Source organism: Equus quagga, chromosome 7 (assembly GCF_021613505.1).
Source record: "Equus quagga isolate Etosha38 chromosome 7, UCLA_HA_Equagga_1.0, whole genome shotgun sequence".
NCBI classification, from domain to species: domain Eukaryota; kingdom Metazoa; phylum Chordata; class Mammalia; order Perissodactyla; family Equidae; genus Equus; species Equus quagga.
The window spans coordinates 105,775,440-105,803,381 of NC_060273.1; positions in this window are offsets into that span (position 1 = coordinate 105,775,440).

Genomic DNA, 27,942 nt, shown 5'->3' on the forward strand with positions numbered 1-27,942 from the left:
ATGACTTGTGGTTATTTTGCATTTGCTATAATCCAGCATAGTCATAGGCATAAATATATAAGTACTAGTCGATAAATATTTTTTAACTGGATGATGATTAATTCTTGGAGACTTCCTACAGGGGGGAAATTCATTATTTGATTTTTCAGATATATTTTCTGAAAAAGACAAAATTTGGAAGGTATTTTGATTTGCTCAAATTCTCAAAGTAAGCAACAAGTGGAGGCCAGTTCTTTTAACTTGCGGTTCTAGAAAATGATTGTTACCATTCTAAGTGGAAAAAGTCAGCTTCAAAAGAGTGCAAGATTTGCATGTGTTTTTAAATCTAAGCATCATTAAATATTTGACCACATGGCAGTGATAGAAAGGAAAATGGAAACCTTCTCATGGACCCCCGAGGACTTTTATACCTTGTAGGAAATTATTTTTAGCCAGGATGTCACTATTGTTTTGTCTCATTTCAAAGACATCTCCCAGTAAGTCAGTGAAACCCCATCTTCATTATTATGAGAGATTCTGGAGAGGGAATGATTTCACATTTTTAAACGTCTTCCCCAATATTCCCAAAGATATATTTTCTTTTGGGTTAATTTTTTTTCAAAATATAAGCCTGTTAGGTATTTCTTTCTTTCTAGAAACATTTAAAATGCACTTAGTAAAAACCAGATAATGGGGCCAGCCCCATAGTGTGGTGGTTAAGCCCAGCATGCTCCGCTTTGGCAGCCAGGGTTCACGGGTTCTGATCCCCGACGCAGACCTACACCACTCATCAGCCATACTGTGTCAGAAATCCACATACAAAATAGAAGAAGATTGGCACAGGTGTTAGCTCAGGGCTAATCTTCTTCAAGCAAAAAAAGAGGGAGATTGGCAACGATGTTAGCTCAGAGTGCATCTTCCTCACCAAAAAAGATAAAAAGCAAAAAAATAAAATCCTCTTTCAAAAACAAAAAAAAAATAAAACCAGATATTAATACCGAAATGTGAAAAATTCTAGAATTCACCGTATTTAATATTCTAATTTGCTATATTCAAGGGAGGGCTGTGTGTGTCTGTGATTTCAGAAAGTAGATGAGAAAATACTTCTATAAAATATCCAAAGCTTGAAACCAAAGCATTTAATTTCCTTAGGAGTCTGTCCAGGTATTATTCCAGGCCGGATTTTTATAATTATCTAAGTATGCTCCATAGCAAAGGTCCTAATAGAAACATCTAAATCTTACTGTGCAACCTCAGAAACAAAGATATTCTCTTAAAAACTTGATTGCTTTTCTATGGAAGCAGTTAGCTTTGATTTATATCACTTCTGAAGGGAGCTTCGCTGAGGCTTTGAGTAATCCAATAAGTATCATATAATATACTCTCCTTACATCTCATAGAGTTGCTGCGTATGGAGCTCTTTGTTTATGATTCAGGAAATGGGCTAAAAGCTTCCTAGGTTCATCTCTGTTCACAAAATTTGTTCTGGGGGAAGTAATGGCCTTTTGCATTTTAATAAGCAGTAAATCTCAAGTATTACAACGCTCTAGTAACAAGCTATCTTTGGCAGTGTGGGTCTTTTCCTGTTTGTGGAGCTTGTTCTTATTCAGCAGTTTGGATATGAAGATAATTCTTATCTCCTCACTATGTTTTCATTTGAAGACACTGCACTGGAGGAGGCCGCCCACATTTCTTTCTGAAAATAGTCTGAGGCTCTTTCATGAGTGCCTAAGAGGGTTATGAAAAATTAAGAGAAGCTTTATGAATGGCCAGAAGTTTCATCAAAGTTCTATAACTTCATCTAAAAAGTTATTTTACTTCATTTCTCTTTTAAATATTGATTTCAATATTTGTAGTTCATTTAATATTCAATGTAATGTTGTAGATCCTCGGGAAGATACAAAAATGAATGTGATAACCCTGGCTTACAACTGCTTCAGAAAATCTTCATGTGAGTGAACTGCATGGAGTCTCACCAGAGAGGACTCTTTTTGAGTTTTGTGACATGGATGTCCTTCTAAGTAGGTTCTTTGGAGAATCTATTTCTCTTAAGTAGAACCATCTCCAAAGAAGATCAGATAACATAAAAGCCTAGCTATGCAAATCTCTTCTCTTTGAACAATGAACCCTCAAACAAAGATGTGGTTTCCATATTTAGAGACTTACAATGGGAGTTCCCATGAGGATAGAGTTGTTTTCACTTGGCTCTTTGACTGTATCTATATAACTTGACATACCTACAAGCAGAATGAGGTAAGGGTCTTGATTGTTTCAATTTGATCTGATCAATTGCTTAACAATCAATTAGGTTGTGGTTAATTTGATAACCTCATGCAGATGTGTTCCTAAATTCCAATTTAGTGACTAGCTCAGTTTCTTTACAGCAAAACTTTCTCTAATATTATGTTATTACATTTGTTTTTAAAATTTTTATGAATGTCTAGGCAGCTTAAGACCATATGATATGATGATGATTTAAAATACAGTTAAAATATTCACAGTATAGTCACAGATTAAGAAAGCGTGCATGAACAGATATTTTCTAGATAGAGTAAAAGAATTGCATATTTCTCCTGGGTTCAATATCTTCATAAGAACACAGAATTTGGAACTGTAAGGAATCTTTTAACTCCAGTCTGAATTCCTTCTTTTATAAATAAGATGGAAGCTCTTAGAAGCAAAACGATACATTCAAGATAGAAGCAGAGCTGGAAAAAGAGCACTGGACTTTAAATTTATTTCAAAATGAATTTACTGAATTCATTACTGCATTGACATTAGATGCTTACATTTCATTTCTGTGAGACGTCTTCTTCTAAATACTAATATTTCGGAATCGATATACTGTGAATAGTAACCTATTTCCCCCCTTGCCTCCCTTCCTCCCACATTTATTGAGTATCTATCACTTGCCAGGTGCTAGTCTAGGTATAAGTCATACAGCTGTGAACATCAGGCAGACATGGTCTCAGGGCCATCAAGCCTAAATTCTGATGAGACAATGAACAAAAAATGACAAGAGAAATATGAGATAGCCATCTATGCAGAAATTTAAACTGGGTTGTATAAAAGGAGTGCCTGGGTGGTGACTGTGGACTAAGTGGCCTGGGTAGATGGCTGTCTTAGTAGCTTTGGCTGCTATAACGAATTTCCATAGACTGGGTGGCTTACACAACAAAAATTTATTTCTCACAGTTCTGGAGGTTGGAAAGTCCAAGATCAAGATACTGGCAGATTCGATGTCTGGCAAGGACCCTCTTCCTACCTTGTAGGTGGTGCCTTCTCGGTGTATCCTCATATGGTGGAGAGAGTGATCAGCTCTCCAATGCCTTTTTTTATAAGGACACTAATCCCTTCATGAGAGCTTCACTCTCATGACCTAATTACCTCCCAAAGGCCCCACCTCCAAATACCACCACATTGGGGATTAGGGCTTGAATGTTGGGGGGATACAACGATTCAATTCATAGCAATGAAATTTACACTGAGATATAAATGAAAAGGAACTATACAGACAGATTGGGATAGAGAAACTAATGGAGAAGGAAAAGCAAGGACAAAGACTTTGTCATTGGAATAACCTGGCATATTCAAGAAACAAAGGGAAAACTAGGTTGTTTAGGGTGGCATTATCCAATAGAACTGCCTGCGATCATAGAAATCTCTGAGTAGTCCAGTATGGTAGCCACTAACCACTTATGGCTGTTAGACACTTGGAACATGACCAGAAAATGAGAAACTGAGTTTTTAATTTTACTTAAGTTTACTGGATTTAAACAGGTGTTGAAATGGCCACATGTGACTAGTGGCTACTGTATGGGACAGCACAGGTCTAGAGTGTAGTGGGTAAGAAGTGAGCAGTGTGGCGAGTCTGAGGGCATGGGTCAGAATGATAGGAAGGGACTAGATTGTAGGGTTCTGTAAGACAAAGAGAAACTTGGTTGTTATAAAAAGTGGATTTGGAAATTATTGGGATCTTTTAAGCAAGGCAGTGGCATGATCTGATTTTTTTTTTCCTTAAAAATATGATTTTGGCTGCTGGGTGAACAGAACATAGGCAGCAAGTCTACAAAAAGGGGGACTTGTTCGAATGCCATTGTAGCAATCCATGGGAACGATGACAGTGGCTTCGATTAAAATTGGACGCTTTCAGGAATATCTTTTTCAATGTAGAATTTTAGTACTTGATGATGTACCAGATGAAGAGGAGAGAAGGATAACAGGAAAGAATTAGGGAAAACATCTAGATTTTTGTTTGAGCAACTGAGTGGACAGTGGTGCCGTTTACTATGTGAGGGTGATTAGGAGAAGAGCAAGGATGAGAGGATAATTATTTAATTTATTTATTCTTGAATTTATGTACTTTTGGCCATATTACATTTGAGATGCCTTTGTTACATTTAAGTAAAGATATTATATAGGGAGTTGAATATACTATTATTCTAGTCTAGAGATCCACTAATGGAATAAGGCTGGAGAAGCAGGGGGTCAATATATACATAACAGTGTATACATGTTGCCTGTGTATATATCCATACATACACACTCATAAAATCTGAAGAAAAGTAATTGAATTGCTCTTTCTATATAAGATTACTTAAGCATAGCTTCTGAAGCAAGAATTATTTGAAATAAAAAATATAGTACTAATTGTTAAAATAAATATCTTAACCACATGAATGAGGAAAATTCCTATGAAAAAAGATAGTGCTTTATGTATACCTGGAGATTTTCAAGAATCAGCCAACAATTTTTTCCAGATATTGTAGTGGCATGTATTGTCTGGAGGCAGGACATAGACCTTCTATTTCATTCTCTGCCTTTACCCCTCCCTCTCAATTCTTCGGTTGACTTCCTGCATCTGTAACCGCGGGCCCTCCAGGACCAGTTCAACTGACCCCATCTTATCAACAGAGTAATTAAGAGTGTTTTTTCAGGAACTGATAGCCCTTGTCTAGTTTAGGCTGGTTGAGACCACCATCCCATCAACTGGGCCTGCACAAATGCTCAATAAGTGACCTTTTTGACATCAAGGAGCTATAAACTCCACCCTCAGATCATGGTAATCTGCCATTTTGTGAACATGTGTCCTATGAAAAGGCATGAAGCTTGACTTTACTTGCACAGATCATCAATTACTTCCCTTCTCCTTACCTCCAATCAGCTATTGCCACACTTCAGACCACCCTGCCCTTCATCCCATAAATTGTGCCCCAAGCCCTGGATTGGTGAGACAGATCTGAGGGCTGATGGGCCCTCTATCCCCAGAGATTGATCTCACAGAGTAAAGCTGATTTCTTTTCCCAAAAGCTGATGCCAGAATTAATTGGCTAGTTTATGTGCATTGGGTGGGACAGCCCCATTTTTGTGCAGTGATACATATAGTGCATCTGCCTGGTACTTAGAATAGGTGAGGTCTTCTAGAGAGACTCTGTATTGTTGATGGTCAGAGAGAGTGTCCAAGGGACTTTGTAAGTAGTCACCATTATCTCTTATCTAGAATATTGTCATGACATTCTATTAGCCTCATTCTTCTAACAAGATGCAATCTCTTGTTAGCGGAGCCATGAACCAAGCTCTTCTCCCTACGTAAGTCAGTATCACCCATCCCAATTTTACTAAACACGAGAAACCATTCTGGTACCCACGGAAGGCTTTAGTGTGACTTAATTTTACTAAAAGTTTGAAGATGAGTAAAGGAAGCTTACGTCTTAACATTACATTGCAAATTAGCTTCCTATGTCCTTACAAAGACAATTAGGCTTTCTCACTGGGTATAACTCTGATGGAGTCCTAGACTTTCACTAGGTGGTCTGCTGCATTTCTGTGGCTTTAAGCATCATGTGTATGTACTAATGAGGTTACTAGAGAGAAAGGAAGTATAGGAAATAGACTGCAGGACGTAAGAAGAAAGGGGGAAATTGGAGAATGAAGAAATATCTATTTGAGATAACTTGGAAGGCTTAGGGAGCACTCACACAGGACACTTAATCCAAAATTCCTGGTAGTGAGGTATACTTTTATTAGTAAAATTAATAAAATGACATATATCTCTTTTCCAGATTCTCTCTGACTTTGGAGCAACTAGCGAAACTTTTAAACAAAGAATTGCTTAACGTTCATCATGATGGATCCAGGTCCTATCACCCCAGGCTCTTTCCTAAGGCCTGGCCCTCACTCCTACTGTTCTTTCCTCCTGCTGTCATCTCCTCAGGTAGGCAGATTACCTCATCCACAGGAAGTTTCCTCCCCTCACACCCTGTTTTCCTTTATACTGCACCCTATTTCCATGCTCCATAATCTTTCTTTATGTTTGTGTTTTTCCTCCTCCACCAGACAGTATGTTTGTAAGCTCAGTGAGGGTAGGGTCAATGGCTGTTTTCTTCACCACTGTACCTTGGTGCTTAGCACGGTCCTTGGGACCAAGTGGGCAGTGAATAAATGCTAGCTTAATGAATGCATAAATCAAGCATTTTATTTTAACAAAAGGCTATCATAATTGATAAGAAAATTACATTATGTTGTCGAAGACAGAAGCACGTGTAGTCGCTTCACTGGAATAGTGATTCACTGAAATAATGGTTGAAACCCACCCCCTGAGTGCTGAGCACTACCCCCTGAGTGTCTGATACACTAGGTCTGGGGTGTAGAATTTGCGTTTTTAACAACTTCCCTGGAAATGCTGTTGACCTAAGGATGATGCTTTGAGAAGCACTGCCCTGGGAGAATCCTCCCCGCTCAGTCCTGATGCACATTCAGTTATGATGCATTGTATCTACAATCCAAAATCTGCCCATCAGTTAAGACGGGCGTGACTCTAACTCGCTCCTGTAAATGCGTGGACTCTTCTACAACTTCTCTTACTCAGTGCTTTCCTCAAGCAGTTCTTGAATTTTAAGATTATGCAAATATTCTGAAGAAAAAGCCATCTGAGAATCATGAAATTTCTTCATAATGTTGCTCATGATGTGCCTTCTTGTTTTATTAGGGTGATATTTGTAAAATAAAACTTAACTAAACGATAATCATTCTATTCCAGCTAAGGAATAATTTTAAAGCCAGAAAAGTTGTTTCTCTTGGATCTGGCCTTTGATTTGGGGTAAAAATCTATAAAACTTGATTATTTAGAATGCTCAGTGCATGAAAATTAATTTACATGTAATAAAACGATATTTCTGGGACCCTTTATCTAAAATAAAAATATAAACAGATTAGATGGGCCAGACACTATTTATGAATGGAAACTCTTCTTTTCCTTTAAGTTGTTTTTTAAATTATTCCTAGTTCATCGGTGACAGAAGACCCTAAATAGCTACTTTGCACCAAAAACAAATGAAATGGTAGAGTATGAATCTTGATTTGTACCAAAATATCTTATAATCATCAATAGCCAAGGTATTTCTCAGCTGACATTTATTGAAGGAATAGCTAAACGTCACCTGACTCCGCTGGTCAAATTGTTACAATCTGGGTTTGGTTTTGAGTGGGGAAACTACTCTTTGTTCATGGGTCCTGAACTTCAACAGCATCAGAATCCCCTCGGGAGCTTGTGGAAATGCAGATTTCTGGGCCCCACCCCCAGGATTTCTGATTTAGTAGATCTGGAAGGGGTTCCAAAGTTGGATTTCTTCCGCGCACACGGTGGTTGTTAGAGAGCGCTGTTCTAGGGGCTATTTGGGTAATTCTAAGGGGTCCAGCGCATGTGAGAAGATCCTATTTATCCTCTTTATCTATGGCTAAGGAGAGAATGAAGGTAATTTGTCTGGAAACGTGAAAGCCTGTTATTTTAAAAAGCAATGGAGTTATTTTATCTTCTTCTTCCAGAAGCAAACCTAAACAAATGTCTCTCTCATCCTGGCATCCGCTGAGTGCGGGTCTGACTCAAAGTTGTCCTTTAATCAGCAAGTGCACTTAGGATCTCCTATATATGTGAGAGCAGTTTTTTCTGCCTCATGGATTCTCTTTGTATTGTAGCAAGACAGTAATTATTCTAATCTCATTAAGTCCATTGCTTATAGAATTTCAAGGTAGTTCCCTTGTTTATAAACTTATAGTTTTATTTTAATATGTTAGAAACTATATGTTGACATAAACAAATCATAAGGAGGATTTTTGACTGGGAGATTTATTGTGGCAAGCAGACCATTTAGGCACATTTTCAGTCCACAGTTCACTGGTAAATTGTCTTAGGACTAAGAAGATTGATTGACTTCAGTGTACTGAGATAAGAGCAAACTTATCTTAGGACAAAGGCCAAATGGAAAAGCTTATTTCAATTAAGAAGAAAAGAAGGAAATTAAGGAAACAACAACAATGAATATTGTCAACGCTTAATTGGTGTCAAAAGCTTTCCAAACTTTAAACCTGTCTACACTTTTACTTTGTTGTGATCCTCAGCAACTTAAGTGCTACTTTAATTACTTTCCTTATTAGTGGCCTAGATCTCAGGTACTCCTTTTGTAAGTAAAATGTTCCCTGTGGGTATCTTAAAATTTTCTCTTGCTAATTCTTCTCCTTGACGTTATTCAGCATAAACCACATTTGGTGGAATGTTTAGTGTAAATGGGTGTCATTTTTCTTCCCAGGTGGTGGATAGGAAGCTGTCTTTCTCTGCAAGGAAGGATTGAGGAAAAATGTCAGGCAGGAGAATATCCAAATGATGTGCAGATCATATTTAGTCTTTACTCTTGTGTAGCTTGTACTGATTCAGGCATATTCATGAGCAAGTAGTGATTTTCCATGGCTTAGTTTTTCTTTATTATAGCATTGTTTTTTAAAAAGTTACATTTTCGTTACTTGCAAATATATATATCTACAATAAAATATATATTTTATTTATTTATTTTAATATTTTATATACTTTTTCCTGGATGCATAGGCTTATCTCTGTTCTTTTGATAGCCGCAGTGATTCTGATTTGTTAGATTTCTGTAGGATTTTGTTGTTTTGTGTTCTCTTCTGCATTTTGGAATCTTGGCAAGTATTGATTAATTGCATTTCTTGTAGAATCTATAATAACTTGTTTCCCTGTGGTTAAAACCTGTATTTGGTGGCTGGTTAGGTAAGGAGAGTGAGACAATGTTGGAACTCTAGAGGAAGAAAAGAAAGAATCTTTAGAAATTTTGTTTCAACTTTTCTTTCTCCCATTAAAGAAGTGTCTTTCCTGCTACTCATGTACCATTTTTGGTACTGTACATGTGCAATATATGATTTGATTCACTAATTTCACATAGAAAAATAAAGTGAAAAATAGTGAAATTATTTCTAGCATATGTCCAACAGAAAAACTAGTTATAGATCATTATGAGACTATCTTATGTTGCTAGCTACTATACACCAAGAAGTTCCATTAAAAGAAAATTATTCATTATTTTTTTGTTATTGTTGCTAGCTTTTCATTCAATCCCACAAAGTCATTAGGTAAAGGAATGTGTTATTTTGAGTGTTAAAAACATAGCCCTGTAGAGAGTGCGTCAGGCTATAAGACAGCGATTTCATCATTGGCTAAGGAAAATGCAGGTGTGTGTTCTTGCTGATTTTCATCAAGGTGTATGGTAATCTGATTATCGAAAGTCATATTGACTAGCTTTCTCTGGGCCAGATTTTCCTGAAATGTTCAGAAAATTGTTTCTACTCTTTTTCTTATTGTCTTTTGTTTCAAAAAACTATTTCCATAATTTTTTCCATTTCTGCTTTATGATTGTATAGGGGAGGAAGACGTTTCCTCTACCCTCTCTGGGTTCTTCTGGCTGGAGAATGAATTAAATTCACGTGAGACAGAATAAAAGGAGAAAATTAAACAAAGCTTCATAACACGTATACATGGGAGAGGCTCAGGCAAACTGAGCAACTCACCAAAATGGCTGAAGCCACCACCTTAAATATCATCTTCAGCTAAAGACAAAGGAGGATGTTGGGCGTGGGAGGAGTCAGTTATGGGAGATTACCAGACAAGTACAGTAAACAAGGGTCAGGTTATTATGCAGATTTAAGTCCTTGCCTTCCATATTGATAAGAGTTTCTAGAGATAAGGTCATCCCCCTTCTTCCTCTACAGAGAGGGAGACACCTTTGCAGATGGAGATTTCCTTTACAATGTAAACGTTTCTTAACAAAGGGTAAGTAAATTCTGCTTTTCAGAGTTTCTTTCCTGTCTGCAGTTCTCAAAAGTAACCAGCCCCAAATAATCCTCATGCTGAAGAGACATATCTTGGGGTGGCCAATTCCAGTCCCCCACAATTGAGTCAAAGACTTAACTGCCCCTGGAACTGGGGTTGAACCGAAGACGAACTTCAGTCCTATGCCAGATGTTTCTATTTTCTTCTTCTTTTATTTTCAAAATCTCCAAAGTATACTCTTTAGAAATATTAGCAATGTCAGTCAGAAAAAAGGTAGTGAAATGTGACTGATCCTCCTCCTGTCTCTGAACATGCAAAAGTTTGGGTGCTTCAATAATTACCCTTATAAAATGCCTGAGGTTAATTGCAGACTGGTTTCTGCAGACAAGAGAAAAAAGATCCTTGCTCTTAGCTAGAGGGAGCTTCTTTAAACCTAGCCCAGAACTTCCCCAAGAGCCCAGCTGGCTAGACTACATAGAATTTGGTTCAAAAGTAAATAATTTTCCTCTCTCTTGTGGAAAATCCTACTTGTAGAAATTCAGCTAACAGTCTGTTCCAAAGCAGTCAGTTAGCTCTACACAAGCCTCACCATTTTTTCTTTTTAGCTAAGGATAAGAAAATAAATTGCAGAGATATAAAAATTTCATGTAAATCATATGATCTATACTGAAAAAAAACCTAGACATGCCTACTTTGTCTGTATATATAATTTTGTCTTATCGGATCACTTTGGATTATTTTTCTTCCGTTATTATAATGATAGGTTGTTCACAGCGATAAAACTGTTGTTTACAGACTATTTGCCAGTCTAGAGCAATCTCCTTTAGGATCTCTGAAATGAAAAGAGGAAACTCGGGGAAGGCGGTTCCTTCTGTCTCCCAGGTAATAGCAAGTGCCAGGACTCAACACATGTTTCACTGGAAAGTTTGAGTAGCTTGTCTATTAAATTGTAAAATTTGCTTATAGTTCCCCTTGTGTATGGCGACATTCCCTACATAGAATACCACTGATTATTTCTTCATATGCCTTATTTATTCATTGATTGATTGATTGCTATGAGCCAGGTATCACCATACCAAGGAGGGAATAGCTTGTCTTAAGTACTACTGGTAAATTTGTTTTTCTTTTAACACTCTTTGGAATAAGCATGAGGATACAGCATTTTACAATGACAAATGCTAGTCACATAGTCATGGGTGACCACTTGTCCTGCCTTTTGCAATGCTGAACTCACTCTCTTTAATGGTTGGTTGCCAGGCTTATGGAAATGCCTTCCTGAGTACTCCCAGGTCAGATTAGTTTCCGTTGTTATACTGGTTCAGCTGATTTTTTAGAGCAACTTTTGAGAAATTTGGGAAATTAAAAACTTTGAAAGACCATACAATTTAAGTAATGTTATTATAATAGAGCTTATTGTTTTTATTATTATTTTAATGCAGGTCTCTGGAACATTCCAATAGACCAAATTTGGAAAAGAAAGCCATTACATTGTGGAAAATTTAAAGGCTAAGACATTCCAAAGACAAATGGTAAGAAATGACTGAGAAGCAGAAAGAACTAATGAGGTGATCATAGTGCTGACTGTGACCCCCAGGACAGAGCAAAGACTAAAACAAACTCTTGGAAAGCTACTGCATTAAAAATAATAACAGACTTCATTTGGCCCAAGAAAATTATGGAAATTAGCGCAGTTATATATGAAATAACATCCTTATTGTTCACACAAATAACCAGAGCCATGCTTATTAAAGTTCATATTATGCTTTTCTTTGTGGAAGACAAAGAGCTCTGAGAATATGACCTCATGAGTGCCCAAATATTAAAGTTTGCAGCCTGGATTAAAGGAACACAAGCAGATGGAGTGCCAACCACCTGAAGTTTTTTTCCTTCTCTTCTTTGGTTATTTTTAAAATGACTCTATTTGCTCACCAGCCTTCTAAACCAGTGTATAATCTCCCTGGGGCAGCCATGGATCCGTTTCACCTTTATGCGCCCTACTGCCATGCAAGCAGACAAACTACCATGCCTTGTACACAGTGGATGTGGAATAATTATGCCCTGAATTGAAGTCATTGTGCCTAATCTATTTATAGAGAACAGAAGTAAGCGATGACAATTCATCAAAGCCAAGTAGCTATTGGAGAGCTTGACCTTATTCACTTATTTACGTTTGATTAATAAATACTTCAAAACACATGTGGTCATCATATGTAGAAACATCTAAATTTGAAGTGACTAGCTGTTTTTTTAAATTCAATCAGGATAAAGCATGTTCCTGACAATTCTTCTACTGCTGTGGAACAGAGAAAGTTATGTCATTTATTTTTGTGTAATACTAAAATCTAACTTATGACCTAAGAGTTTCTTTATTACAGTGAAGGAAGTCCCTTAAGAGAATTCAGCCAAGGTCTTCCTGGCAGGCAATAATCTTTCCCCCTCTTCTATATTTTATACTATTCACTTTATCATTACTTATATTACGTATAAATTTATATACATTTTTGATGTCAGATATTTGTAATGCTTTAGTGCATTACAGGTTTGTCAGTTCCTTAGGGCAGGCACCATAACTTAAGCACCATTGTATTTTATGTAATACCCTTTGGATTCCTTTGCACATAGCAGGTCCTCACACATTCAGCTGAGTAAGTATTATCCATTGGAAGCTATGTTCATTAGAGTCAGTACTAGGGAGTAGTTAAGAGTATAGACTCTAGAATTAGACCACTGCCTGGTTTGAATCCTGATTTCACCACCTTCTACATTTGCAACCTTGAGTTACTCACAAAACCTCTTGTAAGCCTCATGGACTTGTGGGGAGTAAAGGGCACAATGCAAATAAGTCTTAGAGCAGTGACTCGCTCACAGTCAGTGCTCCACATATGTTAGTCTTTGCTCTGCATTTTCCACCATAAATCTTGTCGTCTGGCTAAACAAGTTATGCTGATGAAAGTTTATAAAAATCTGGAATTTTAACTTCCTTCTCGATTTCCACGATAGCAATATAGAACTTTGGCATGGCTACTTTTTATCTTGGCATTCATATTTCAGTAGGACAGGTATTATTATCTCTGTATATTCTTTTGATTCTCATCTACTTGACGTTACTTTTCATTTGATAAGGGTGGAGTTCCAGAAGAATTAAAAAATTGTTTATCGTTTAGATATTCTGATAATATTTTAACGTCCCTGTTTTTAATTAAAGAAGTGTTAAGATCTTGTTTACAATACATGTTGATAAATACCAGAGGGACTGTGCTAGCACTCAGTGTTATAGTCAGGGAATAGAGTATGCCCAAGTAAGGCCTTGTCAATCATTTTCTTTTTATGAAGTTCTTGAAGAAGCTATGCACATAAGGAACAACGACAAACGAGATAGGATGGGCTTTATACACATACAGTGTAGCTGGCCAGCAGGCTGATGCTCCAAAGCTGAGCTCTCTGGTCGGCTGTGTCAGAGGATCCACCTTAGGTTCATGGCTCAAACAGTCTTCTCCTTATCACCTAAGCCTTGAGCAACTTCTCACTTGGCTGCTGAGTCCAAATCAATGAGAACTCCCAAGGGACCAAGTCTTTATGTGAGAAGGAAGAGAGGACAAGATGGCATGGCATGAGGGGTCTTGGCTTTGTTTACTAGCTCACTCTCAGGAGGCCTGTGGGTTTCTGCCCTCTAGTAAATTCAATGAAACAGTGTCCTACTTGTGACCAACCAGATTAGGTTTTCCTCCACTGAGGATAAACAGGGCAGGGAAAGGGAGATGGGAAGAGGAGAAAGACATCTCTGGTTTAAGAAGTGAAAAGACAGGTTTTTCTTCCCAGGAGAGGCTAAAACATGTGTTTTCTTGAAGAGATTAATCCTGTTTTTAGACATAAAGTAGTTTAACCCATGGATGTTTGCATCATTACCGATACATAATGGCCAAAACAAGTGTATGCACTTTAAAGAAACTACAGAATTGGACTCCCTTTCTCATTTCTGATATCTCTTAATATTAGCCTTACTCATTTGTACATTTCTTTTCTTTTCTATTAATTTGTATAGTTCTGAAGTACTCTGTCAACAGAAAATACCCTGATAATCTTATGTTATTTGTAAACAATTTTCTATATATATATATATATTTTTTTTTTTTTGAGGCAGATTAGCCCTGAGCTAACATTCGTGCCCATCTTCCTCCACTTTATATGTGGGATGCCTGCCACAGATGGCTTGACAAGCGGTGCCGGGTCAGCATCCGGGATCCGAACCAGCGATCTCCAGGCGGCTGAAGTGGAATGTGCAAACTTAACTCCTGTGCCACTGGGCCGGCCCCAACAATTTTCTATATTTTTAAAATACATTTTGCATATTCTAAAATAGGGACTTTTATGTGTTTTTAAAGAGTTCTAATAAAGAAAACATTTCTCAGTTTTTTGGTCCTACTCTTTCTGTTTGTTTGTTCTAAAAATCTATTTGTTTTAAGGTACTAGAGAAACTAGACTTATTTCATTCTGCCCCTAAGTTCTTTAATTTTCTCCTGTGAAGCCCTAGCTTTACAGTGGCTAATAATTAGAGAAAAATTTAATATTAAACTAAGTAGAGATAGTTCTGATATATATTATTTCTTGTTCTAAGTTTAAAAATGTGGACTTCATGGTTCTAGATGCACATTTTAATCTAATGCTATAATAACTGTAGCAATATTTAATTCTCAGGTGAGGAACTTAGTGATGTCTTTGGCTTTTTTTGTGGAATAATGTAGGGGTAGTGAGTGTGTTACTGGTAATAGCAAAAAAAAGCTCAAAGGGCAGGTGATGGTAGAAGAAAATTAACATTTATTCTACCAATTGCCAGGTACTGAATCAATCAAATTATACACGTTGTCTTATTTAACTCCGTCACTAATCCTATACTATTGATGTATACTGTAGGAAAGGAAAACTAATTTATAGAGAGGATGAATAGCTTGCTCAGGATCATTCAATGAATAAATAGTAGAAACTGAATTTTCACCCAGGGTTGTCAAGCTTCTGTTTTCTGTGTGCCTAAAGATGTGACAACTAATATGACTTAAGCATTGGGGTTTTTCTCCCATTGCCGATAGGAATCTTTCTACTACCATGTGGAGAAACTTGGGCTGGCCTACTGGAAGATGAGGCCATGGGGAGAGAAAGGCTCCTGGTTGTTCTAACCAAACTATCACAACCATTCCAGCTGAGGCCCCAAACGTGTCAGTGAGACCATCTTACACTGTTGAGGTAGACCAGAAGATCAGTCTGACCAATCCACAAAGTCATGGGAAATACAGAGAAATAATTAGCATCATTATTTTAAATAACTAAGTTGTAGGGTGATTTGTTATGCAGCAGAGCTGACCAATATATATGAAGTAATTTTTGAAATGAAAAGTATGAAATCACTTACAAGGAATGTTTTAGAATTCTTAATTGGAAAGAACTGGAACAATCTGATTAAGTGAAAGAGGAATGTTAGCTTCAAATTCAAGGACAATAACCTAAAGAATACATATTATGTGTCACATACTATATTAATTTCTTTTACATATATGATCACTTTTCTCTCATGAGGTGGATGTTATTTATCTCTATTTTACAGATGACAAAATTGAGATTTAGAATAGCTAAGAAGCTTATCCAAGGTCACAACACTTAGTAAGTAGCATTGCCAAGGCTTGAAACCTCATGGACCTAATTTGAAAGTCTTCTATTTTGCTTTCCAGTAGCCTTTATAAGTCATGGGAGGGTGGGATAGTGCTCTGAAGAGAGGAAGTGCACAAGCAGATTTGTTCAGCTAAAGCTGTCCACTCAAATTGTGAGAACCTATTGCTTTCTGATAGGGCAGCCTTACCTCTTTGTTAAAAATGATGGGTTGGTGGGAAATGTCCTGTGGTAAAGTTCAAGAAGATTATAAGATTAGATTAGAAAGGGGAAAAAAGTCAAATTGAGACGGAAAGTAAATGAGAGAAGAATATTGAAAAAAAAATCTATGCAACAATTCTTGGCTAGGCTTGGTAACCAGCCTAAGTGGGGAGGCATATGGGATGCCATTGTGATAGACATTGTGAGTCTTCAGGATTTAAGAGAGGAGAAAGCTATGGCTGGCAGATGATAAAAAAAAGTGAAGAATCTCGGTGGTATTCTTACAGCAGTCTCTTTATCAGCCTAGTTACCTTGTCTTTGGCCATTTATATTCTTCTTGTGCCTGATAGATGTAAACTACTTTTGACTAGCTTATTATGACCAGATGTTCATGTCATATATTAGCTATGATAAATTCACTTTTTCCCTCTTTCTCTTCTATTTTAGATGAATCGAAAACAGTATCGACAAAATTTAGCTTCAGTTTATAGCCGACAAACTGCTACAATTTTGCACATGGTAAGATTTGAATTATGCAGTTGAGAGGCACCCCTGATATGAGCATCTCAAATAAAACATTGTTCACAGGAGGGAATAAAACCATCAGGAGAAAGATCTTTGAATCATGAGCATATTAATCTGTGTATAATGGTAGTGGCCTTGTCCACTGGATAGCATATGTGCAGATCTTCTCTTAACCAATGAGTAATATAACATAAACAAATTAAAAGCAGTGTCACATGACTTCACAGTCAAGTAACCAGAATATAATTAGTTTGATTTAATCTGGAAAGCAAATGCATTATTGCCAAGACAGTGATTCAGTGCTCTGTGCTAAATGAACTAGATGTGGATGTTTAACAGTCAATTTGCACTGGTTTCTGTTAAAAAAAATAAATCAAACTATGGTTGGAAGGAAACTCTTTAAAATTTTGAAACTGAATGGGAAATATTGATAAAAAAAGAAATAAATAGAAGCGTTCTGTAGTTACAGCAAGAGTTAGCTGAACACTATCTCCATGGAAAGTAACCCTGTCTTTGGAGGAGATTTATGTCTGTCATCATTGGTTCGCAATCTTCCTTGCTACATTTAAGATACTAATGATTTGGGTGCCATGTGGAATAACTTAATGAGCTACACATGTTTAATGGAAATACTTTCATTACCAGTCTTAATCTACTTCAGAATCTCTTATAGAAATTCTCCACCATCAAACCTTCTGTGAAAATATATTGAAAAATCCAATAAAACTCCAGACATTTATATTGCCTTCACAGAACGTAACAATAACAATTGCTTAAATTTGTAGAACTCTTTACATTTTTATTATGCTTCCATCCATTTTGGTTTATTTGATCTTCATCATATAGACATGGCCTAGGTAGGACAGATGAAATTATACCCATTTTACATATGAGGCAACTGAGACTCTGAGATGTTAAGTCCCCGGTTTATAGTCACTATGCTAATAATCTTCTCTGTAGTACTAAATATACTTTTTACTCATCCCGTAAAAGTAACCTAAAGTCTTTAGGAAAGAGACATCTAAAAATCTTTCTGAGACTGACAATGACTACAAGGATAGTTGAAAGCATGGAGTTTATATACTTCCTGAAATGTGGCTACACCCTAAGTGTTAATTCCAAGCATACACTCTAGCACCATTCCAAAACAATTTCTGTGTAAGCTTGATTCCCATTTTAAAAAATTATAGATTCTAAGAAATTAGGAGTTTGTACATTCAGGGAAGACCCAAATGTGTAGATCTATAAAAGATGACTGCAAATCTTGTGAGAGCAGCCTTTTCTAAGAGATTTCAGTGCTAGGCCTTCAATTCCATCAGTTAAATATTTTAGAGAAGGTAAATAAAAAGCATTCTATGACTAACAACAAATTTGAACTGGACAAGAAATCATACTTCATGGCAAGTAATTTGGATGATTTGAATTTGAAGACACAGTAAAATAAAAATAATCAAATACTGGGCAGTTTCACTAGCAGGAACTTTGCAATGCTGTTTTCAAATTTTTCTAAGGCATCATTGGTGGGACTCCCATTGACTTTAGCAGAAGTTGCACGTATAAAGTAAGAAGTGTACAAAAATTTGATGATGGACTATGATAACATCATAACTCTTCTGTCAATTGAATAAAATACACTTGATTGTGTTCAACTTAGAGCTCAGAAAAACACATGCTGAAGGAGAGACTAACTGAAATTGCCCTGTGGCAGTGTTCCTTTATTTGGTCACTGACGGTTGATATATGACAGAGTTTGAATAAAATTTTGAGGAAATTTTAGACATAGAAGTACTTATGGATATAGAAGTAGATATAATATTTTCTGAGAATTCCCCAACATTTGTAAAAATTTATACAATCTAGGTATAATATGACCAAACCATAAAAATATTAGCATTTGGGCTGACCTGGTTGTGTAGTGGTTACATTTGCACGCTCCACTTTGGTGGCCTGGGTTTTGTGGATTCAGATCCTGGGAGTGGACCGACACACTGCTCATCAAGCCATGCTGTGGCAGCATCCCACATACAAAATAGAAGAAGATTGGCACAGATGTTAGCTCAGGGACAATCTTCCTCAAACAAAAAGAGGAGGATTGGCAACAGATGTTAGTTAGCTCAGGGCTGATCTTCCTCACCAAACAAAACAAAACAAAACAAAACAAAATTAGCATTCATTTTTCTTTTTATTACATATCCTTTGTGTTCTATAATTAATGATGTAGAATTTAATTTATATCCAGGGGAAATTTTCAAAATACAAATTACCTGGTCAAAATCCAGACACGTGAATTAAAATTTCTAGGGCTGATGCTGAGAAATTTTTATTAAAAAGAAAAAAAAAAGGTTTCTAGGAGATTCTGATAATTAGCTTGGTTTGGGGGTTCATTGAAGCTAATTTACTGAAAATTTTCTATTCCTGATTTTGGCTTCCCATTTTTCTCCCCTAGACTTTTCATTTCAATGCAGAAATTACCCTTTACATACTCTGTTTTCACCAATAATTCCCATTCTCTAATCCTCTTGCTTCCTCTGCATTTTGCTCACTCTTGCTTCCCCAGGCTCTTCAGTTTTCTCTCCATGTTTCCATCTTGTTTGATCATTCTCCTTCCCATTCTGTCTCTTTCTCATCTCACTTTCATTATCAACTTTGAGCTTCCAAGTGTCCTTATAAGAACGTTCAGGCTCTCTACTTTCCTATGTAGACTTTTTACCTGACTGTACTCATACAACTAGAGGCAAAAAACAGGAAGGCGCAAGGTCATGTTTTGGGGAACTATTTCCAAGCAAATAAAAATAAGCGCAATGATTCATTCCCTCATCCATGCATCCAACGAATGCTTATGGGCTCATATGATGTGTCTCGGTGTTGTGCTGCATTCTAGGGATTCAGTGATGAACAAGATACACGATTCCTGCCCTCATGGGAACTCTATTCTAATAGGAAAAACAAAAAAGAGTTCACTAAGCAAAAAAAATGATGTCAGATAGTGATAAGTGCTTTGAAGAAATGTAAAGCAAAGTGAGATGTTTACCTCAACACAATTAAAATGGTTAAGAGTTGAAAAAAGGATGACTAAATTATGGTAAATCAACCTGAGGGAGTATTATTCAATCATTTTAAGTTCACTATTATCAAGACTCTGCCAATAAACATGGAAAATACCTATGGTGCAACGTCTAGTGAAAAAAATTGGATGGATGTATATCATTATGTCTCTGCAAAGCATATAGGAAGAAAGCAGCATTCTAAGAAAATCCATTTTTAAGGTCATGTTATTTTTATGATTACAATGTTATTTTTAATTCATTTATTGAAGAACATGAAATCAGAAAAAATATAGTTTATTTGACGTTGTACTGAGCAAAGAGTTCTATTACCCGGCCCATCTGTCGACTATAGCACTTGATTTTTCGTCACGGTGAACATGAGGCTTTGAAGTCCATTTTGAGTCATCAAAGAAAAGATAACACTTTACTTCAGCATAATTTCTGTGCTAAGTGTATTTTATTGTGGTTTTAATTTTTCCTAATCAGTGATATATGCCTGGAATTAAGTAAGGTAATGTAATCTATTAACCAGAATATTTGATTAACTAGAACACATCATTCCTGATATCCTAGATAAGAGAGTTATTTATAGGCAAAAAAATAAACAAATTAAACCTTGACTCCAAACTGGCTTTTCTCACCCTTCAATTTCTTAGAGGATGTTGGGTACTAAATTAGAATCCTGCAAAGGTATCTTGAAAGCATAGAAATCTGTCTCTTCATTTCACTTCCAAGTAAGAGACAGCCGTTGAGTGCCTGCTCTTTTCCTGACACTGGATATTAGGGCTTGGGAATTGTTACATATATTTTATATTTTTTGTTCGAATGTAAGTCTGTTCATTCAAAACATAGAGTATTTGTGCAAGACTATGACATCAATGATTACAAAATGCATTGCTGAATTAAATACTTTTGTGGAGAAAAAGAAATAATAATATTAAATATGTATATTGAAATTGTTAGTCACACTCCAATTTTTAAAAATAAAAATGTTAAATGTGCCTTAGGATCAAAGATATATGCTGTACCTTCTGGTAGCGGTTCAAAAATTTACCTGCAGGTGATTCAACTATAATAAAATTCCTGGACAGATCCCGGGCTGATCCTGGGAGGCAGCTGTGGCAGAGAGCCGGGTTCCTAAACGGGGGTCTATTTTATTGTGATGTAGATTTCCCGTTAATTTGTGTTGAAATGAAAAAAAAATAAAAGAAAATCGTGAACTTTTCTCAACAAATTTTTCCTATTTAAAGAGCAAAATGTGAATTGATGCCTTTTGTGAACTGATGATTATTGTTAGGTGGGCTTTTTGTTTTTGTTTTAATGTGCTGGCAAAATAAAACATTAGTAATACTGTGGTGGCCTCCTAAATATTTTTTGAAAATTTTTGAATACATGGAATTCAATGAGTGTAAGTGTTCAGGTGAGGTTAAAGGTGACCTTCCTGTCAAAAGGACTGGGGCTGATTTAGCAATTAATGGTTTTGTGTTCTTGAACATATCTGAGTCTCCATTCCTGTATTTATAAAATAGATTCAGTACCAATAGGCAATACAGCATTAATGACATAGCTTTTGTCTTTTTCACGTATGTTCCTGCTCTATAACCGCCAACGTTTACTCTAGGTAATCGTGTTTTGTTAACTGTATTGTTTAATTCCAGTTTTCTCTAAGCCATCCGATTGAGAGAGTGTCAATCAGCTACTCTGGGCTAAAGTCTCTTTAAACCTGGAGGTTTCATTTGTACCCTGATGAAATCCTCAGGGTATTTTCATGATCCTTTTGCAACAATCCTGTACCATGTGATAGTATGTTATCATTTTCGGATGTCATCTGAATCTCTCTTATCAGTTCTTATTGCAGAATTAAGAACTTTTCCTGAGCATGTGGTCTCTGAACTTTTTCTCTCCTCTTAGGGTGCACACGTGGAAGCTTTTCCATAAGAGACAGCAGCCACCACAAATATTTGTGAAGATGTGCTTTCTCGTTTGTCTAGGGTTTACGCTCTCCAGTTTAGATTGAATTCATGTGGTATCCTGGGTTGTTCATTGTTGTAATGTTTTACTTTGTTTGGAAATTGATGCTATTGTCATTCAACTCTCTGAGTGACACGTCAACACAGCCTTCTTTGAGTGCCAAGCAATATGGATTACAGAGTAAACACAGTGCAGAAACCACAAGTTCTCAAGCCTGCAAATCACGATTAGTTCAGCAAGAATCCAGGACGCTGAAGGAAAGATGAAGAGAAACAACCCTTCAAAAGTGAAGAAGGAACAATTATCACCTCTATATATTTTGAATCATACTCTAGGAAATGTTAGAATAAAAGATGAAAATTGGTGAGCTCAATATTATTTTTATTGGAATAAATGTTCAGGTGGAATGTCAATTTATTTTTGAGTACACAATCTTGCCAAATCTAAAACATTCATAAATAGAACTTTTAAATTTGATCTCTTGCCTTGTCAAGAATTCTCATACTACTTTTCTAAAATAAGATATCTACCTAATAATGGAAGTATTTATCTCAAATTCAGTATTTAAATCGCTACTTTGAATGACTCCTGAAATTAATCTAATCTGAAGTTTATATATCTTTGTAAATTTTTTTTTATTTTGACAACATAGTTTCATAAGCTATGATTAGTTCGGGGGTTTTGTGGGTGTAGTGTACAAGATAACCAGGTGGAAAAGTTTTTTGACTTATCAAAGCCGCACTTTGAGAAGTAAGGAAATGCAGCCTTCTTGACTGGTATCTCCATAATTATTTGTACAATTTTCTGAGCTGTTTGACAAATTCCCATTTGTCTTTAAAATAAGAGGACCATAGGGAGAACGACCTCAGGCCTTCAAGGTATTTTAAAAATCTTTCTTGTACAAACAATATTTAAGCCAGAGGGGGAAAAATTGATACCTTTTGGAATTTTAGGTCAGATCATAATATTACTACTCCGAATCCACTGAAATTTTGGCTCTAAGGGACATTTTGACATCATTCTTACTCTCTCTGAATTAACATTTAAATATTTATGCAATTTTTCAGTCTAGAAGAGGAACTGTAAGACTTCCCTGAATGAGAGGTTAAGCAAAGGTTATGATGTTACAAATTAGAACTAAATACGACACCGATACTGAGAAACTGGAATCCTGTTAGTTAGACTAATAATGAATCAAGTCAATGAGACAAAGGGTCCCTCAAGGTGAAGTTTGCTGGAGTCTGAATATAAATGGCCATGTTATTAATAATGCATCCATTCATGAAAATGCTGTAATACTAGTTTATGCCACAGAAAAGACAAAGTGTGAGTCAGTGTGAAGGTGTGGATAAAAGAGAATTATTCATGCCTCTCAATTTAAAGAAAATTTAATAAAGGGGTAAATAAGTTTGCCTAATCTGTAATTTATTTCCCCATATTTTTTCCAAACTGAATAAGAATTTGGCATTGTTTCTATTTTCAGTGAAGTAGTCTTATTAGTTTAAAATAAAGCATTAAAAAAAGTTTAGATTTCCGGGATTCATTTGGAGAATTAAATTGCAACATACCCTATTTTTATAAACAGGTTTCACTCTCTTGGTACATTTCTGCATATATATGAGGGACTGAAATAATGTAAAGTTTACAATGGTGTTTTTGTCCCTCTACCCAAAGTTTTTATCCCTGCCCTTAAGTATAATTGAAAATGGACTGTTTTACTAGCCTATAATTTTGAAGACACTGCAGAGGTGTACAGAATTAAATTTGAACATTTTCACAAATTTAAATCTATCTTTATCATTTTGTTTCACATTCATATGTAGAAGACTATCTCTTTGTGTAATTAATCTTTATGGAAATGACCTCCACTGATCAAAGGTATTGGAAGTTAAAGGTTTTCCACTAAGTTTGGAGCTGAAGAAAAAAGCTGACAGTTGAAATGACCAACTTCACCTTAAGTGTATTGAGTAAAATGATTTTATATGAAGCTTAAAATAAAAACAAACCTGCTTTGCCCCCAAATTTGGTTATCTTTCTCTGCAATGCTGTAAGAAATCATACTGTGTTGAGAATGATATTGTTGCAGTAACATTTAATGTTGTTTATTGAAACTTGGAGTTTAAAAATTGGATTAGATTCACATTGTTCTGCTTTTGTGAACTTGATCTGGAATGTGATGCCAATAAAATTTCTACAAATACTCATTTATACTTTCTGATGTTTTTAGTAGATAAGCCTGGACACACATTAATTTTAATATAGTACATATCAAGTTGTTTCTCTCACTCTTTTCGAAACAAAAGAATTTAGATATGTTTAAGCCCAACGAGAAGGTGTATATAAATAAACATTGTAGCTGACTTAAGCACTATAAATATTAACCATGTGTTTATTTTGTACCCATTTTGAACCCGGTTCTGTGTCAAGTTATGGGAATATTATGATGTGCTAAGCCGATGAAGTTGCCACCTTCCTGAAGCATAGTGTCTAATATTATTATTGGAAACTTTATTAGTGATAAATAATTTGTTCCGAAGTCACTCAAAAATGCTGCAAACTCTTTTACAATCAAAGATCTTTTAAATTCTCTCTCTCCAATGTCCTGCTCAAAGTCCTCATATTTTTAAAGACTTTGCTGATAAATCCTATTGTACATGTTAAGAAATAAAATTTCCCTATTTAAAAATTAGCAAATTATGTATACCTCTGACAATCAAATGTTCGATTCCATTAACATAACCATTTTCACATATGGAGTTAAAATGGCTGAAACATTTTCTTGAGCAAATATGTTTTAAGCATATTGGAAATGTTTGTAAATTCTGGGGGATTCCCCAGATTGGACACCATGCAGTGCTGTAACTAAGTGTTGCTTGAATGTTTTTAAGTTCTCTGTTGGATTGGCCTGTGCCATTATTAATCAATGCATTTAGAACTCTCAGAAGTTTATTTAGGAATGTGGTTTCTCTTTCCTTAAATCCCTTCACTCCTCAGTCATCTGCATGCCGGCTTCTGACTCCAACACTCCACATATAGTCTAATCTAAAGGAATATTTTCAGTTCCAGTCCTTCACAACCCAGCTTCAGGGTTTGATCCAACTGACCACACTAACCTCTTAAAAAATCCCTCTTCATTTGAATCTTACAGGATCATTTTCTCCCATTTTTCCTCTTCTTCCTTCTGTTTTTCGATTAATCCTTATTCCTATTCCTTACACATAAATAATAAGTTTTTTTTTTTTCCCAGAAAGACTCCCCTTTGAACCACTTCAATTCACAACTTGTATGTTCTTCTCAGTAACTCTCATTTGCACTTATGGCATCAAACACCATTTATAATTCTCCCATATGTACATTTCCCATCGTCCTGGTTCCAGAGCCCTACTTCTCATTGCTGGCTGGGTGTATTCATACGTATGTTGTGCAGATGCTTATCTGTAGCTAAATTCTTCTCCACTGAACCTCTCTACCTTCAACAAACATATCCGAACATGCACATAGACAGTCAAAACTTGTTTCTCTTCTATATCTTTAATCTTTCCTATAGGAATTAGTACTAAATTGTACTTTATTTCTCATTCTCCCTACCTTCCCGGACCCAATTCGCTACAAAGTCCAGTCAGAGCTATCTTTTGTCTCTACCATTTCCTCTACCTTAGTTTATCTCATTCCCTTCTTCATTTCACACACACACCTTGGGCTCTGTATTAGTTAACTAGGGCATAACAAGATCCTACAAACTGGTTGGCTTAAACAACAGAAACTTATTGTCTCACAGTTCTAGAGGCCAGAAGACTGAAATCAAGATGTCAGCAAAATTGGTTCCTTCTGAGACCTGTGATGACTGTCTTCTGTCTGTGTCTCTTCATATAGTCTTCCCTCTGTGTACGTCTGTTCCTGTGTCCAAATTTCCTCTTTTTGTAAGGACACTAGTCATATTGGATTAGACAATTGAATTGTCATAAAACTCACACTAATGAACTTATTTTAACTTGGTTACATCCGTAAAGACCCTTTCTCCAAATAAGGTCGTATTGGGGGTTGGAACCCCAGCATATGTTTTTTTGGGGGGGACACAATTCAACACATAACAAACTCCTACCCTGTGTCAAGCACTGTTTTATATACTGAGGACACCATGCAAAGGGCAAGATTTCTATCTTGTGCACCTTAAAATTTAGGAGTGGGAAATGGATGACAAATTACCTTTAAAAATGAACAAAAATAATTTAAGCTGGTGAAAAGTGCTATGCTTAAAATAAACAAGGTTATATTCTTTCTCTTTTTAGACTTTTACAGTAACTTCTCACCTCTCTTTGTCATTGTAGGGGAGGAAGACATTTCCTCTATCTGCTCTGGGTCCTTCTGGCAGGAAAATGAATTAAATTCACATGAGACAGAATAACAGGAGAAAATTAAACAAAGCTTTATAACATGTGTACATGGGAGAGGCTCAGACAAACTGAGCAACTCACCAAAATGGCGGAAGATCGCACCTTAAATACCATGCTCAGCTAAAGGCAAACGAGGATGTTGGGGGGAGTCAGTTATGGAAGATTACCAGAAAAGCACAGTAAACAAGAGTCAGGTTATTATCCAGATTTAAGTCCTTGCCTTCCTCATTGATAAGAGTTTCTAGAGATAAGGTCATGCCCCCTTCTTCCTGGTTCAGAGAGGGGGAGACCTTTACAGATAGAGATTTCCCTTAAGAATGTAAATGTCCCTTACAAAGGGTAAGTAAATTCTACTTTTCAGAGTTTCTTTCCTGTCTGTGGTTTTTAAAAGTAACCAGCCCCAAATAATCCTCATGCCAAAGAGACATATCTTGGGGTGGCCAATTCCAGTCCCCCACATCACCCTCCACTCTGTCTATCCACTTTGTGATATTGCCTTTATAGTTCAGTAATACATGTGGAACTTTGTACTATAAATTATCTTTGTACTATAAATGTATACATGTCTGTCTTTAAAACCAGTGAGCTCTGCAAGGGCTCATGTCTATAACCCCAGCACGTAGCATAAGGCCTGGCACATAGTAGATTTTTACTAAGTGTTTGTTGAATGAATTCATTTTCCAGTCACTACTCTGCCACATACAGCAAACTCAAGTAGGAATGAAAATCATGAAAGCAATACTCTTTAAGGGGTGATAATTTTATGGCTTATCCACTGTAAAGAAAAGAATGATTAATAAAAAAGAGTCTGTCTGGTTTAGACACCTATCTGTAAACGCCACTTAAAGGATTTTTTAGTTCAGAGCTTGAAGTTGATAAGAGAAGTATTAAATTGTATGGCTGAACTCACACTGTAGAATAAAAACAGTAGAGTAATGCTAATTACCTGTAAAGTTACTTATTTATGAAATTAATACACTCTCAAGTTCTGATAGAATTGTCAATGCTTTCCCTGTTAGGGATCGGTGGTAAACCTTTAGCCATGGTTGGCTTGATCAAACATTGTCTCTCCTATAACCTAGCTCTTATTTTTCTTCTTGGCTCATTCTGGTCCCGATGATCATCTTTGGTATCTTGTACACAATTTGGCCCAGCTGTATCATAAAGCATTCTCAGATTTTGTTTATGTATTTGCTTAAAGTTCACTCTTGGTGCACAAGTTATAGCAATGGTATTTCTGAATAGTTTTGGTTTCTTCTAGCATGAACAGTTACATTTTTGATCTGGATTGGCTTTGGTACCTCTTTGCTCTGTCCTTATATGACCGCTTCTTGGTGATGAGTGGGATATAATTAGCCTTGCAAGAAAAGTAACAAAAGGAATCTCCACATAAGAGGTAAGCTGAGAAGGACAACCCCATTAGGCAGGACTATGAATTCCATGGTAACGTCTCTATCTGCTTAAATGTCATAGACCTCTTTGTGTAGGTGTTGCCTGGTCTCCCACACGATGACAATGTCTGCTTTTCCTCCTCACAATATTCCTGAATGATAGATGAGAAAGTACTTGGAAAAGTAAAAAGGATCATGTAAATGGAAACAGTAATACAACCATGATGACTTATTTAGGGCCAAATGGCTGATGTATAATGACCAAGTTTGAAGACAGAGCTTGATTTGAATTTCTGCCCCTGGAGACTGTGTCTCTTTGCATCGAACTTTTGCATTTTAAGACTAGAGGAAAGGGGTGTGATATATATTGTTTTTCTTTTTGAACTGTGAGTGTACCCACCCTCTAGCAACCTTGTTTCTGAATACTTTGTGATGCACAATAAAGCCAAGGGGTAGCTTGGAACCAGAGCAGAGAGGTGGTGTGGGAGTTGGGGGCACTAACCTGGGCAGTGGAGGTTGATATAATGGAGAGCAGGGACAGAGGGGAATTGTGAGAGAGCAGAATAAAAAGTGTGTAAATGCCCTGGAGCTTGTAGGGCGACGGGGTCTGAGGCAGCTATGATGTACAAAAGAAAATGGTCTTGGAAAAAGATATTTGA